Genomic DNA, 17048 nt, shown 5'->3' on the forward strand with positions numbered 1-17048 from the left:
CTCTTCTCGCGCCCGCCCCGCCCCTTTCCGCAGGCGCAGTAGGCACCACCCGCCGGCCCGCGCCCGCCCCGCCCCTTTCCGCAGGCGCAGTAGGTGGCACCCGCAGGCCTGTGCCTGCCCCGCCCCTTTCCGCAGGCGCAGTGAGCGTCGACCCGCCCCTCTCCGCTCGCTTCCGCAGGCGCAGTAGGACCCGCCCGGGTCCGCGCCTGCCCCGCTGCTTCCCTCAGGTTCTGAGGCCCGCGGTGCGCGGCGTGGGGTAGGCGGCGCGGAGTGGGCGGCGCGGGATGGGTGGAGTGGGTGGAGTGGGTCGGCGGCAGGGATCCTGCCGAGCCCGCAGCCGCCCTCTCTCAGCGCCGTGCCTCCTCCCTGGCCCTGGCTCGTCCCACCTCAGCCACAGCCCGGCCCCCTGGCCGGCCGAGCTCTCGCCGCCGGCGCCCTGGGGACCTCGTGGGTGTGGCCGGCGGCGACCTCGGCAGGCGACAGCCCGGCAGACGGGCACCAGGTGGACGTGCCACAGTCTCCAGACCCCCGTCCCGGTGCAGGGAAGGTGGGCGTTTGGACCCCTGAGGCAGAAACAGGTGCGGCCCCGCCGGCGCATCCCCCGGAAGGGACGCTGACTTCGTTCCCCTGGAGCCTGCGTCGGGGCCCGCGCTGGGCTGAGAATTACGGGAACGCCGTGAGAGTTTGCGTTCCGAGGATTTGGTCTAAGAACCTCACCGCGGAAATAGAGAACTGCCCCGGGAGAGCCGGCCCACGTGCCGCCCACCGGCGCCTTGACGGCAGGGAGAGGTCGAGCTTCCAGGGAGCGGGCGCCCGGCGCGGGGCTCCCAGCCTCTCTGTACCTGGCCGAGACACCCCGTGCCAGAGGCGGAGCGTTTATGAAATGCCGGGTGCCCAGAGGACCCAGGCAGTCCGTCATTCACATACCAACCCACGTGCAGGCTTCAATTCAACGTTGAAGCCATTTGGGCCTGGGCTTTTTTGATGACTTATTTGATTCGTAGTTTTTTGGTTACTAATTGAGTCTCTTCACTTGTTAATAGGTCTGTTGAGATTGTCTGTTTTTTCTTGAGTCAGCCGTCTGAAAAGAACACGAGGTGGACAGGGCGGAGCGGTCAAGGAAAGCCATAGGAGGAAGGCACTTACTTGAGCAAAGACAAGCGGGATATGGGCGTCGAGGGTGAGGGTGTCTGCAGAAGTAGTGTCTTGAGCAGGGAGCATGGCAGACAGAGCCTCTGAGACACGAGAGCTTGGAGTGTAAGAAACACAGCAGAGGCCGCTAAGTCGAGAACCCAGGAGCTGGAAGGACTGGTAGGAAATGGGAGGTGGGGACATGGAGGGATGCGGACAGGTCCTGCACAGTCAGAACTGTGGCCCCTTCTTTGCAGGAAATGGGCAGCCTTCGGAAGACTGAGCACAGGGAAGGATATGACTAGCCCTTTAAAAGGGTCATTCTGACTCCTGGGTGAAGAACAGACTAGGAACGGCTGAGAAGGAGGCAGGAGGCCATCCACTGTCAGATGGGATGTGGAGTGTGACCCGGAAAGGTCAAGGGTGACTCCAAGGGCTTTTTGTATACTGATCTTTTATCCTGCAACCTTGCTAAACCCATTTATTAGTTCTTGTCTTTTAGTGGCATTTATTAGTTCTTCTTGTCTTTTAGTGGCATTTATTAGTTCTTCTGGTCTTTTAGTGGATTCCTTGGGATTTTATACAAAAGTGTGTCATCTGTGAATAGAGATCAGTTTATCTCTTCCTTTCTAGTCTGGATGTCTTTTATTTCTTCTCCTTGCCTAGCTGCCCTGGCTAGAACCTCCAGTACAATATTGACTAGAAGCAGGAAGAGTGGACATCCTTGTCTTGCTTCTGATCTCAGGGAGGAGGCATCCAGTCTTTCACCATTGGATATGATGATAGCTGTGGGTGCTTAAAAAATAGGTTTTATCAGGCTGGGCGCAGTGGCTCACGCCTGTAATCCCAACCCTTTGGGAGGTCGAGGCAGGCAGATCACTTGGGGTCCAGAGTTTGAGACCAGCCTGGCCAACATGGAGAAATCCCATCTCTACTAAAAATACAAAAAGTTAGCTGGGGGTGGTGGCGGATGCCTGTAATCCCAGCTAAAAGAGGGAAACTAATAAAAAAAAAAAAAAAGGTACTTCCTCAACCTGATAAAACCTATTTTTTGTTTGTTTGAGACAGTGTCTCACTCTGTCACCCACGCTGGAGTGCAGTGGCTGGATCTTGGCTCACTGCAACCTCTGCCTCCCAGGTTCAAGTGATTCTTCTGCCTCAGCCTCCCGAGTAGCTAGGACTACAGGCACATGCCGCCACACCCAGCTAATTTTATATTTTTAGTAGAGATGGGGTTTTACCATGTTGGCCAGGCTGGTCTTGAACTCCTGACCTCCAGTAATCCACCCCCCTCAGCCTCCCAAAATGCTGGGATTATAGGCGTGAGCTACCACGCCCAGCCGAGGAAGTATCTTCTATTTCTAGTTTGTTGAGTGTGTTTATCATGAAAAGGTGTCGGATTTGGTTAAATGATTTTTCCACATCCATTGAGATGATCGTGTGTTTTTTTTCCTTGTTCTAGTAATGTGGTGTGTTACATTAATTGACTTTCAGATATTGAAAGGACACTTATCCCCTGCGTTCAGATAAATTCCAGTTGGTCATGGAGTATCTGTCTTCCTGGATTCAGTTTAATACAATTTTGTTGAGTGATTTTTTTTAATCCATATTCATCATAGATACTGGTCTGAAGTTTTCTTGTGGTGTCTGTGTCTGGTTTTGGTATCGGTATCAGTGTCCTACTGGCCTCATAAAATGAGTTGGAAGTGTTCCTCTTCTTTTTTTTTTTAAGATGGGTGTTCACTATATCATCCAGGCTGGTCACCAATTCCTGGCTTCAACTGATCCTCCCACCTCAAGCCTCCTGAGTAGCTGGGATCACAGGCACAAGCCACTGGACCCAGCTTTAATTGTTTAAGTGTTTGATAGAATTCATTATTGAAGCCATTTGGGTCTGGGCTTTTTTGATTACTTATTTTGATTACTAATTCAGTCTCTATTTGTTGTAGGTCTATTCAGATCATCTGTTTTGTCTTTAGAGGAATTTGTCCATTTTATTTAAGTTACAGTGTTTTGGGCATAAGCAATGTTAAGGAGGAAGTTATCCTTAACCAAGATGGGAAAGGTCAGGGCAGGGTGGTGCAGGGATTTTACCTCCCACTGGGTCCTTTCCGCAAACTCCCCCTAATGTGATACCGGCGGAGTTCGGGCTGTGGCTTTGGCTGTGTTGAGTCTCAGCTGCCTGTTGGGCCTCCATGGAAATGCTGGAGGGCACTTGGATGAACAACTCACCGGAGTGGCCCAGGTTGGAGACTGGGAATTGTCACCACAGAGAGAGCCTTTAGAGGTGTGAGACAGGAAGAGGCACCAAGGAGCCACTGCTCAGGTGGAGGAGAAGTGGAGGCATGGTGCTTGGGCCTAGGCGCAGCACTTGGGAGTAGCCAGCCTGAAAGGTGAGAAGCCAGGAGAGGGGTCCCCAGCTTATGGCCTGGAAGCTGACTCAGATTTGGCGAGTGCAGGTTTTGTGGAATAGTGGTGTATTAGTCCGTTTTCACAGTGCTAATAAAGACACACCCAAGACTGGGCAATTTACAAAAGAAAGAGGTTTAATGACTTACGTTTCCACATGTCTGGGGAGGCCTCACAATCATGGTGGAAGGCAAGGAGGAGCAAGTCACATCTTACGTGGATGGCGGCAGGCAAAGAGCGAGATTGGGCAGGGAAACTCCCCCTAATATGATACTGTCAGATCTCATGAGACTTACTCGCTATCACGAGAACAGCATGGGAAAGACCTGCCCCATGATTCAGTTACCTCCCACCGGGTCCCTCCCACAACACGTGGGAATTCAAGATGAGATTTGGGTGGGGACAAAAGATAGGCAGGAGTTCCGAGGATGAGTATTTGCATTCTGTCCCTGAGTTTACTGTAAAGGAGGGCAGCGAGACAGAGGCATGGGGTGTGGAATGGCGTGTTTAAGATGGGAGTGATGACAGGTGCCCGTTGGAGTGATGCAGTAGACGGGATCTGATGATGGGGAGCAGGCGTCGTGTGCCCTTGAGCAGGAGCCCAGCAGAGAGACCCTTTTTCCTCCTGCAGCAGCAGAAGAGAAGGCAGCAAGGTGCAGGACTGAAGGAGGGCTGGGCTGGGATGGGAGCCTGGCTGGTTTTCCCCTGGTGGCCCTATGATTGGTTAAGGGTAGGGCAGAGGCATGGCAGGTTGGAGGCACAGAAGGCCCAGGATAGTTATCTGGGCTGGATGTGGGGCAGTATTCTCGCCTCTCTGGGGACATCCCTTAAGTGGATAGGAAGGCCAGGTGGTTCAGGTGTATGTCCACTCACCAAGAACACAGGATGAAGGTGGGGCCTAGACAGTGGCTGTTTTGACCAGGGCAGAACAGTTGAGGGCATGTGTGAGGGTCCATGCTGATGCCAGACCTCAGTGGGGAGTGGGGAGAGAGGAGAGTCCAGGGACCAGAGGTCCCCCTAGGCTTAAAGAACAAACCACAAGGAGAAGAGGAAGAAGTCTCTATGTCATCAAAGTTTCATTATCAGGGCTGCTATAATGCTTCTCATTGCTTATTAAAACCCAATTCTGCAAGACCAGCCTAGCCAACATGGTGAAACCCTGTCTCTACTAAAAATACAAAAATTAGCTGGGCATGGTGGCACGTGCCTGTAATCGCAACTACTCAGGAGGCTGAGGCAGGAGAATTGCTTAAACCTGGAAGGCAGAGGTTGCAGTGAGCCAAGATCGTGCCACTGTACTCCAGCCTGGGAGACAGAGGGAGACTCTGTCTCAAAAAAAAAAACCAAAAAAAAAAAAAAAAAAAAAACAACTAATTCTGGCCCAGCATGGTAGTTCACACCTGTAATCCCAGCAGTTTGGGAGGCCAAGGCAGAAGGATCACTTGAGCCCAGGCATTCAAGACCATGCTGGGCAACAAAATAAGACCCCACCTCTACAAAAAATAAAAAAAAATGGAAGGAAGCAATAGTGTGCACCTGGGGTCCCAGCTACTCAGGAGGCTGAGGTAGGAGGATCACTTGAGCCCAGAAGGTCGAGGTTGCAGTGAGCCGGGATTGTGCTGCTGCACTCCAGCCTGGGTGACAAAACAAGACCCTCTGACTAAAAGAAAAAGAGAAAAATATTTTTGTTAGAGCAAAACAGGCTGAACTTTTTGTTTGTTTGTTTGTTTGTTTGTTTGTTTTGAGACAGAGTCTCACTCTGTTGCCCAGGCTGGAGTGCAGTGGCACGATTTTGGCTCACTGTAAGCTCTGTCTCCCGAGTTCATGCCATTCTCCTGCCTCAGCCTCCTGAGTAGCTAGGACTACAGGCGCCCACCACCACACCTGGCTAATTTTTTGTATTTTTAGTACAGACAGGGTTTCACCGTGTTAGCCAGGATGGTCTCCATCTCCTGACCTCGTGATCCGCCCATCTTGGCCTCCCAAAGTGCTGGGATTACAGGTGTGAGCCACTGCGCCCAGCCCTTTTTTTCGTTTTTAATGTTGAGACTAGGTTACAGCATTATTAGATATAATGAAGGTAGAGGGAAGGTGCTCAGAACTCTCCTACAAGCAGAGCAGCTCCTCAGGCACAGCTTCAGTAACTCCAGGGCCCAGCCTTCTGGGGAGGAGTTGGATGGGCACATTCCTACAGGGGCTCCCACCTGCCCACAGAGAGCACAAGAGGAGAATTCATCCTGTTTGCCCTGCTTTTCCCCTCTTGTTCCTAGACACATCCTGAGGGTCCCACCAAGTGGACATTGGCTTATTCTACAAGCAACAGGATGAGGCCCCTGGACTCCTCACTGGCGAAATAGTGCAGTGACAGCAACGCCCCCCCCGCCAAAGATGTCCACATCTTAATTCCTGGAACCTGTGAATGTGTGACCTTACCTGGTGTCTTAGTTCATTTGTGCCACTATAACAAAATACCACAGACTGGGTAATTTATAAAAAATATAAATTTATTTCTCATGGTTCTGAGGGCTGGAAAGTCCAAGATCAAGGCACTGGCATGTCCTCTGTTGGTGAGGGCACTTCGTTACTGTTTCCTCTGGAGGGAAGAATGCTGTGTCCTCACAAGGTGGGATGGACAGAGGGGCAAGAAAAGGCCAAACTCCACAGGAAGCCTCTTTTATAAGAGGAGCCCTCGTGACTTAGTCCTAAGTGGCCCCACCTCTTCTTTCACCACACTGGGGACCAAGTTTGTTGTTAGTTAACCTAAATGACAAACAGAGGAGCTCTCTGAAGAGATATTTATTCAGGAATAGGTCTTTGCAACGGGAACACGCATATTACGGTAACTGCATGTTCAAGGAAGACAAAAGTTTTAAAGGAAAAAAGGAGGAAGATTACATAATCATTTTGAAATGATTACCCTTGGCTACAAAGATTAATAGCAAGGGAGACACCGGTCCAAGTTTGGAAGGTAGCTCTGCTGGGCAGGTATCCTTGCAGAAGTATTTTCTTGTGTAAGATTTCAATGGCCTTGGCCAGGTGTGGTGGCTCACGCCTATAATCCTAGTACTTTTGGGGGCTGAGGTGGGCCAATCACTTGAGGTCAGGAGTTCCAGACCAGCCTGGCTAACATGGTGAAACTCTGTCTTCATTAAAAATACAAAAATTAGCCAGGCATGGTGGTGCACACCTGTAATCCCAGCTACTTGGGAGGCTGAGGCAGGAGAATCACTTGAACCCGGGAGGCAGAAGTTTCAGTGAGCCAAGATTGCATCACTGCACTCCAGCCTGGGTGACAGAGCAAGACTTGGGCTCAAAAAAAAAATTCAATGGCCTTTGTGCAAGGTTGTGGTTTTTGCAGTCTTTTGTGATAGTTTTTGTTATCGGGCATACAGACCCTCTCTTCATGGCCTTCCCTAGCTCTATTTGTTAGGGTTTTCTTAACATTAGTCACTGTTTTTATTCTGACAACTTTCAGTTTCAACATGAATTTTGGAGGGGATGACATCTTTTAAATCATCGTACCTGGTAAAAGGGACTTTGGAGATGGGATTAAGTGAAGGGCCTTGAGATGGGGTGTTATCCTGCGCTATCCAGGTAGCGCAGTCATAAGAGGAGGCAGGAGCTTCACAGTTGGACAGAAGATGTGACCACAGAAGCAGGGGTCAGAGGAGAGAAGATGCTGGCTTTGAAGGCAGAGGAAGGGGCCGCAAGCCAAGGAATCTGGAGACCCCTAGAAGCTGGAAAAGGCAGGGACAGATTCCCCCCTACCCTAGAGCCTCCAGCAGGAGCCACCCTGCCAACACCTTGACTTTACCTCAGTGAGATAATTTAGACTTCTGACCTCAGAACTGTAAGAGAATAAATGTTTGTGTCTCGACCACTGAATTTGTGGTAATTTGCCACAGCAGCTGCATTAAACGTATACACATGGTGACTAATTACTGGGTTCCTTCCCCAAACACACTCAGGAGCATGGAACCACCACAGCCTCCTAGTGGAAGCACAGGTCCTGCAGAGAGGCCATGCCTGTGCACCCCAGGAGCCAAGGCCACCCTCCTGCACAGGGCACCACCCCTTGCACCTGCACACTCCAGCCTCCACATAGCCCTTGGTCAGGGCTGGGTACACCAGGGAATGTTTCAAAGTAAAACGTCCCTTACTGTGGTCATTCTCAGCATTTTTTTTCTGGAAAGATATGACAGAATATGTTCATGTGTGACATGGGCCCATGGGGGTGTTTGGGATAGTTACCATATCCAGCACACCGAGAAGGTTGATACTGAGAACTGGGACAGGAAAAAATACCATCTTTATCATCACTGGCCTTTAACCAAAATTTAACATTTTCCTGAATTATGAATCTAGGCAACCAACTGCTGCAGCAGCATCAGCGGTGTCTGGGACTCCCACCTCCTATAGAAGTCGTGGATGTCTCACATCACATCACCATTGCTGCAGATGCCACAGAATACCATTCTGCTCATAACTGCTTCAAAATTACCATAACTCCTAGACCAGCTGCTCGATTACATTATTAATGCATTCATAAAGAAGCACATGCAGTATGCAGTACTGTACCACCATTTAAAATTTGTGATGAAAGTATTTTAATTTCATTTTTAATCTTGTAGGCATTTTGAAAGCATTATCTGAATCTCAAAAGTCCAAGACCTGATGGTTTCCTGGTGAATTCTACCAAACGTGTAAAGAAGAACTAATACCAGCCCTTCTCAAACATTTCCAAAAAACTGAAGAGAAGGGAACACTTCTTAACTCATTCTGTGAGGCCAGCATTACCCTGGTACCAAAGCCAGACATACACACAAGAAAAGAAAACTACAGACCAATATTCCTTATGAATACTGATGCAAAAAACCTCAACAAAGTACTGGCAAACTTCAGCAGCATATTGAAAGGATTATACACTATGACCAAGGGGATTTATTCCTGGAATTCAAGGATGGCTCAGCATACAAAAAAAAAAATCAGCGTAATACACTATACTAACAGAATGAAGGAAAAAACTACATGATCATCTCAATTGATGCAGAAAAAGCATTTGACAAAACTCAACACCCTTTCATGATAAAACCATTCAACAGATTAGGACTAGACGGAAACTACCTCAACATAATAAAAGCCATTTGTGCATAGATGCCCACATCTAACACTGCTCAGTGATGAAAGGCTGAAAACTTTTCCTGTAAAATCAGAAATAAGAGGCTGGGTGTGGTGGCTCACGCCTGTAATCCCAGCACTTCGGGAGGCCAAGGCGAGCAGATCACCTGAGGTTGGGAGTTCAAGACCAGCCTGAGCAACATGGAGAAACCATGTCTCTACTAAAAATAGAAAACTAGCCAGGCGTGGTGGTGCACACCTGTAATCCCAGCTACTCGGGAGGCTGCAACAGGAGAATCGCTTGAACCCAGGAGGCAGAGGTTGTGGTGAGCCAAGATCGCACCATTGCACTCCAGCCTGAGCAACAAGAGCAAAACTCCATCTCAAAAAAATTAAAATCAGGAATAAGGCAAAAATATCCACTTTTGTCCCTTCTATTAAGATCTAGCCAGAGCAATTAGGCAAGAAAAATAAAAGGCATCCAAATGGAAGAGGGAGAAGTAAAATTATCTCTGTTTACAGATTATATGATCCTATATGAAGAAAATCCTAAAGATTCCACAAAAGATCTGTTAGAACTAATGAATTAATTCAGCAAAGCAGTAGGATACAAAGAAGAATCTGAAAAGGAAATTATGAAAACAATTCCACGTACAATAGCATAAAAAGAATAAAACAAGAATTAAGGAGGTGGGCCGGGTGCAGTGGCTCACGCTTGTAATCCTAGCACTTTGGGAGGCCGAGGTGGGCGGATCATGAGGTCAGGAGATCGAGACCACGGTGAAACCCCGTCTCTACTAAAAATACAAAAAAAAAATTAGCCGGGCGTGGTGGCGGGCGCCTGTAGTCCCAGCTACTCGGAGAGGCTGAGGCAGGAGAATGGCGTGAACCCGGGAGGCGGAGCTTGCAGTGAGCCGAGATCACACCACTGCACTCCAGCCTGGGTGACAGAGCAAGACTCTGTCTCAAAAAAAAAAAAAAAAAGAATTAAGGAGGTGAAAGACTGGTACAATGAAAGCTCCAAAACATTGCTGAAAGAAATTAAAGAAGACACAGATAAATGGAGAGACATTTTGTGTTCATGGGCTGGAAGACAATATGGTTAAGATGTCAGTACTACCCAAAGCAATCTACAGATTTAATGCAGTCCCTATAAAATCCCAATGACATTTTTTGCAGGAACAGAAAAACATCTTAAAATTCATTTGGAATCTCAAGGGACCCTGACTAGCCAAAACAGTCTGAAAAAGAACAAAGTTTAAGGACTTTCACTTCCTGATCTCAAAACTTTCTGCACAGCTATAGTAAGCAATGTGACACTGGCATAAAGACAGTCATACAAACCAATGGAATAGAATAGCGAGCCCAGAAACAAACCCCTTGCATACATGGCCAAATGATTTTTAATAAGGGTGCCAAGACCATTCAGTGGGGAAAGGACAGTCTTTTTCAGCAAATGGTGCTGGGAATACTGGATATCCACACACAGAAAAATAAACTTTGGCCCTTATCTTACCACAGATAGATTCAAAGTGGATCCAAGACCTAAATGTAAGATCCAAAACTATAAAATTCTAAGAAGAAAATAAAGGGCAAAGCCAGGCATAGTGGCTCATGCCTGTAATGCCAGCACTTTGGGAGTCTGAGAAAGGAGGACCCACCTCTGAGGCTGGGTGTGGTGGCTCACGCCTGTAATCCCAGCACTTTGGGAGGCCGAGGCGGGTGGATCACGAGGTCAAGAGATCAAGACCATCCTGGCCAAAGTGGTGAAACCCCGTTTCTACTAAATATACAAAAATTGGCTGGGCGTGGTGGCATGTGCTGGTAGTCCCAGCTACTCAGGAGGCTGAGGCAGGAGAATCACTTAAACCCAGGAGGTAGGTAGAGGTTGCAGTGAGCCGAGATTGCGCCACTGCACTCCAGCCTGGCAACAGCGAGACTCCATCTCAAAAAATAAGAAAGGAGGACCTCTTGAGCCCAGGAGTTTGAAACCAACCTGAGCAACAGAGAGAGAGACCCCGTCTCTACAATAAATTTTAAAATTAGCCAGGTGTGGTGGTGCACACCTGTAGTCCCAGTTACTCAGGAGGCTGAGGTGGAAGGATCACTTGAGTCCAGGAGTTTGAGGCGCAGTGAGCCATGATTAAACCACTGCACTCCATCCTGGATGACAGAGCAAGACCCTGTAGCAAAAAAAAGAGAAAAATACAGGGCGAAAGCTTCGTAACACTGAATTTGACAATGATTTCTTGGATATGACACCAAAGGCCCAGGCAACAAAAGAAACGATAAATTGGACATCATGAAAATCAAAACACTGCTTGCATTAAAAGACACTGTCAGCAGAAGCTGGGCATGGTGGCTCATGCCTGTAATCCTAGCACTTTGGGAGGCCGAGGCTGGTGGATCACTTGACCTCAGGAGTTGGAGACCAGCCTGGGCAACATGGTGAAACCCCATCTCTACAAAAAAACACAAAAATTAGCCGGGGGTAGTGGCTCATTCCTATAGTCCCAGCTGCTTGCAGAGCTGAGGCAAGAGGATCGCTTCAGCCCAGGAGACAGAGGTTGCAGTGAGCCGAGATTGTGCCACTGCACTCCAGCCTGGGTGACAGAGTGAGACTGTCTCAAAAAAAAAAAAAAAAAAATCAGAGTACAAAGACAACCTACAAAATGGGAGAAAATATTTGCAAATATTGTATCTGAAAAGGGATTAATATCCAGAACTCCTAAAACTCAAAAATAGAAAACCAAACAACGTGGTTAAAAAATGAGCAACAGACTTGCATAGATGCTTCTCCAAAAAAGATACACAGGTGGCCAAGAAGCACATGAAAAGATGCTCAACATCACTAGTCAGTAGGGAAACACAAACCAAAAACCACGAGAGACCCCCTCCCAGCCACTGGAATGGCTGCTACCAAAAAACTAGAAAATAGCAAGTACCAGGGAGGATGTACAGAAACGAGAAGCCCTGTGCACTGTTGCTGGGAATGTAAAATGGTGCAGCCACTGTGAAAAACATCATGGAAGTTCTTCAGACAATTAAACAGAATTACTATGGGACCCTGTAATTGAAAGCAGGGTCTCTAGGGGGTGTTTGGACACCCCGGTTCATGGCAGCTTATTCCACTTGGGTGGAAACAGCTGAAGTGTCTGTGGACAGATAATGGATAAGGAAAATATGGCCTCGCCACACTAGAAAATACTACTCAGCCCTAAAAAGGAAGAAAACTCTGACCCACGCTACAATACGGATGAGCCTTGAGAACATTATGCAGAGTGAAATGAGCCAGTCACGAAAGGATACATCCTGTGGTTCCACTCATTGGCAGTCCCGAGTCATCAGGTTCATAGAGACAAGAAGTAGAAAGGTGGCTGCCAGGCTGGGGAGGGGACGGAAGTGAGTGTTTCATGGGGACAGAGTGGGCAGATGGAGAGAGCTGTGGATGGAGGGAGGTGATGGTCCTGCATTGCTGTGACTGCTTAATGCCACTGACCTGCGTACCTGCAATGCACTCCAATCTCTGCACTCCGGCGGGTGCCCCCATGGTGCCAGGCCCCCGTCATCTTGGAGTGCACAGCGCAGCGGTGTCTCACCAGGATCGGATCCACTGAGGGTTGGAGCCTCAGCTCAGGCCCTGCACGTGTCTCCACACCATACACACCTCCCCCATTAGCCCCCTTCTCACTCCACCCATGCTATCTGACCCCTTCTCCCCCAGGTTCTGCAAGAGCAGGTGTGGTGGGCCCACTTGCAGTCCCAGCTTCTGGGGAAGTGGCAGGGGCTGCTGGAACCCAGGAAATCACAGCTCACTGGGCATCTTGAACCTACCAAAAAACACCCTCAGCAGAAAATGAGCAGGAAGGATGTCGGCAGAGCCCCTGTGGACTCTTCCACATGAGGAAGGACTCATGCTGACTTGCAAGGAGGCGCCCCAGAAACCCCCAGTCCCAGGAGTGACATGGGAAGGGTAGTTCAGAGGCAGGTTTCTGACCCCTCTGGCCTCCATCAGAGCCACCACAAAAACTCCACCTGTTAAATAAAAACGGACTGAAGCCGTGGTGCACTCCTGTAATCCCAAAAGGCCGAGGTGGGAGGATCGCTTGAACCAGGAGCTCAAGACCAGTCTGGGCAACATAGCAAGACCCCACCTCTACAAAAAAATTAGCTGGGTGTGGCGGCGTGTGCCCATGGTCCCAGCTACCCAGGAGGCTGAGGCAGGAGGATTGCTTTGGCCCACTGGGATGTTCTGCCAGGAGGGGGTAGTTTAGAGCCTGTGAGCCACGGCAGTGAGCACTGCGAGCAGGAACAATGGGGGGCTGGGGTTGGGGTGGGCTCCACGAGCGCTGAAAGCTGAGCTATCCCAGGGACCTGGGAGGTGCCCCTGCAGCTGCTGAGTTTCTCTTTGGATGCACACCATGTCTATGAACCCTAAGGATGGGTCCTCACTTCGCTGGGAGCCTCGGAGGCTAGGGGCACCATCCCCAATCCCTCGGGGCAGGCTCAGATCCTGGCACACTGACATTGCCAGCCACTCCTGGGCACTTGCTGTGTGCCGACCCAGGACTAGGAACTGCACCTGGGCCCCAAGATGTCCCCTACTTTGCAAATGTGAAAACTTGAGTCTCAGAGACTTAGGGACATTGGCCTCTGAATCTCGTTTTCTTTTTTTTTTTTTTTTTTTTGAAGAGGAGTCTCGCTCTGTCACCCAGGCTGGAGTGCAGTGGCACGATCTCGGCTCACTGCAAGCTCTGCCTCCCGGGTTCACGCCATTCTCCTGCCTCAGCCTCTCCGAGTAGCTGGGACTACAGGCGCCCGCCACCACGCCCGGCTAATTTTTTGTATTTTTAGTAGAGACGGGGTTTCACCGTGGTCTCGATCTCCTGACCTCGTGATCCGCCCGCCTCGGCCTCCCAAAGTGCTGGGATTACAAGCGTGAGCCACCGCGCCCGGCCTTGGCCTCTGAATCTCAGGGCTGCTTCTCCTGAGGCCTGAACCAGGCCTGGCACTGTCTGCTGGGTGCAGGCCCAGCCCTGGGAGGACCCAGCAGGGGTGCTCACAGACCTCCCATCCCACGGCTAACCCACCATTGGGGAGGAAACCTGTGGACACTTCCACTGAAAAATGTCACTCTCTACAAGTATGCCAGGGAGTCGGACCATCTCCCATCAGACCTGGATACCCACCGAACATCACAGCCCCTAACACTCCGGCCAGGTCGCTCCAGGCTGGCACAGGTGGCACCCAGCCAGGCACACTTAAAGCAGGGCTTCCTGGCCTTAACACATTATCACTCCCCCAAGGAGGAAATGCTAATTTAATTAAGTGAATTAAATGCTAATTTAATTAAGTGAATTAAATTCAATTTCTCCCTTGCGAGAGAAATTAAATAGTAAGGAATGCGATTTTGCCAGGTAGGGGTGAGCTTTGAACGGCCACGCCATAGGATAGCTAAGAGGTCTGTGCCACCCGAGACCTGGTGAACACCCGAGTTTCAGCCTCACGCACGTTCCTTCCCCAAGAGCAGCTGCACGCTGTTCTCCCACTGGAGCAGCTGTCTGCTCTTGGTGCTCCCAGACACCTCCTGGGTTTGCCCATCCACTGGGCTCTGTCCTCTCTCACACTGCTCGGCTGGCCATCGGGCTCCTGGGACAGGCGAGCCCAGGACACCCCTGGCCTCCCTCCACAGAGGTGCTCTCTGAGGCCACCTCGGGCTCCCGGGCTCTGGCCCCGCTTACCTGTCATGCTGCGTGGATCATCCCCCGGTGTTCCATGACTGCTGGTGGTCAGCGACCTGAGAAGTGGGGCGAGTGGGCGCTGTTTCCTTATGCATCAGGAATCTGGGGGCCCTGCAGGGAGGTGCCATCACCCTCACCAGCCCCAGGTTCCCACCTCCGTGGGGGGAGGTAGAGGGACAAATGGGACACCCTTGTGTGGATTGTGGCACATGGACTCAGTCCCTGTCACCCTAGTCCAACATGGTCAGGTGCCGGCCCTTTCTGGAACCCTGGCCTCTGGTCACCCCACCCTCCTGGGTGACCTGATCCCCAAGCATTTCAGCCCCAGCTGCTGGGGAAGGCAAAATGCACCATCACCCACACATCCCCTCCCCTCCTTCCTAACCCTAACCCTAACCGAACACCTGCCTCCTGGGGCTTTTCCCCCCGAGTCTGCCTGCCTCCCCTTTGCTCCCATGCCCCCAGCTCACCTTCTGCTCTGCGTGGTGACCCGGGTGAGGCCTTCTGGCCCTCACAGCCTCTGGGCGGCCCCAGACCAGCCCTGCGGATGCCCCTGGGCATGGACAGAGGATTGGGGAGCGATGAGACACGAAACCCTGGCCCCGTGGCCTGGCTGAGCTCTGCGCCCTTTGCCTCCTCAGTGGCCCCAGGACGGCCCAGCTGGTAGCCCAGATATCCCCAGCGGGCCAGCGCATCAGACCCTCCCTGGGCAACAAGCTCACACAAGCGTCGTAAAGGTGGCAGTGTTCCGCCCTGGACCCAGGCCTTCCAAATCGGGCCCTGCACCCCCTCAGGAGGGGCACGGGACTTTTCCCCACCTGGCCCCCAGCCTAGTTGGAAGTCAGGGCAGGGTGAGCCCACGCTCCCGGGCATCTAGCCTGCAGGCTGACACTTGCTCACCTCACTGTAAGGACGTCATTTCTTTTATTATTAAAAAAATAATAGAGACAGGGTCTCATGTTGCCCAGCCTGGTCTCGAACTCCTGGGCTCAAGCGATCCTGCCACCTCGGTCTCCCAAAGCACTGGGATTACAGGTGTGAGCCTCCGTGCCCAGCCTTTCTTTTTTTTTAATTTTTGTAAAGAGGTAATTTCAACATATTACCATCTCCCCTAATGACAGTGGTTCGTTTTGTTTTTTAGGTTTTTGTTTTTTGTTTTTGAGTCTTGCTCTGTTGCCAGGCTGGAGTGCAGTGGCCCGATCTCGGCTCACCGCAACCTCCACCTCCGAGGTTCTAGCGATTCTGCTGTCTCAGCCTCCCAAGTAGCTGGGATTATGGGTGCCTGCCACCATGCCCAGCTAATGTTTATATTTTTAGTAGAGACAGTGTTTTACCATGTTGGCCAGGCTGGTCTTAAACTCCTGCCTGACCTCAGGTGATCTGCCTGCCTCAGTCTCCCAAAGTGCTGGGATTACAGGCATGAGCCACCCCACACAGACTCTCCTTTTTGAAATGGAGTTTCCCTCTTGTTGCCCAGAGTGAAGTGCAGTGGTGCGATCTTGGCTCACTGCAACCTTCATTTCCTGGGTTCAAGTGATTCTCCTGCCTCAGCCTCTGGAGTAGCTGGGATTACAGGGCCCGCCAAACTCCTGACCTCGTGATCCACCTGCCTCGGCCTCCCAAAGTTCTGAGATTACAGGCATGAGCCACCAATCCCGGCCTTTTTTTTTTTTTTTTTCAGACGGAGTCTGGCTCTGTTGTCCAGGCTGGAGTGCAGTGGCGTGATCTCCGCTCACTGCAGCCTCTGCCTCCCAGGTTCAAGCGATTCTCCTGCCTCAGCCTCCCGAGTAGCTGGGATTACAGGAGCGCGCCACCACACCTGGCTAATTTATTTATTTATTTATTTTTATTTTTTTGTATTTTTAGTAGATGCGGGGTTTCACCATGTTGGCCAGGATAGTCTCCATCTCCTGACCTTGTGATCTGCCCGCCTCGGCCTCCCAAAGTGATGGGATTACAGGCGTGAGCCACTGCACCCGGCCAACTTTCTTTTTTTTATTTTTGTAAAGGTAATTTCAACATATTACCACTTCTCCTAATAATAGTGTTTTAACAAATATTAGGCAGTTTCATTTTTGCTTTGAGTTGTGCTTTTAAAAGTACTAAATTAGGTCGCTGGAGATCAAAACATTTACCATTTAGCAGGCAGGGCCTGTCCAGAGCGCCAGTCGGGAAAACGGGCTAAACAGCTGGCTTTAGGACTTCCCTCGTTCCCTCCTCTCCCTCCAGTCCTGGGGACGGAGGTCTGGCGTGGGGGTCAGGGTGGCCTCCGCCCACTCCTGCATGGGAGTGCTGCACAGCCCACTCCCCTGCGACCCCCAGGCTGGGCTCCAGGAGTCAGCGGGGAGCCCCGGGTGGGGGATCTCCACGCCCCAGCCCTTCCGGGTCAGGCTAGTTACCTCCCGTGGCGCAGCATGCATCCCTGTCTCCACTGACTTGCAAGGCTAAAAATGTGCAGAACCCAAACCAAAATGTGCCTGCCCATTATGTTTAAGATACCACTGTTACAGATGTATTACTGTCTGGCACGGTGGCTCACACCTGTAATTCCAGCACTTTGGGAGGCTGAGGCGGGCAGATCACGAGGTCAGGAGATCGAGACCAACATGGTGAAACACCCCCACCCCGTCTCTACTAAAAATACAAAAA

The sequence above is a fragment of the Hylobates moloch genome, unplaced genomic scaffold, assembly GCF_009828535.3.
Source record: "Hylobates moloch isolate HMO894 unplaced genomic scaffold, HMol_V3 SCAFFOLD_10, whole genome shotgun sequence".
NCBI classification, from domain to species: domain Eukaryota; kingdom Metazoa; phylum Chordata; class Mammalia; order Primates; family Hylobatidae; genus Hylobates; species Hylobates moloch.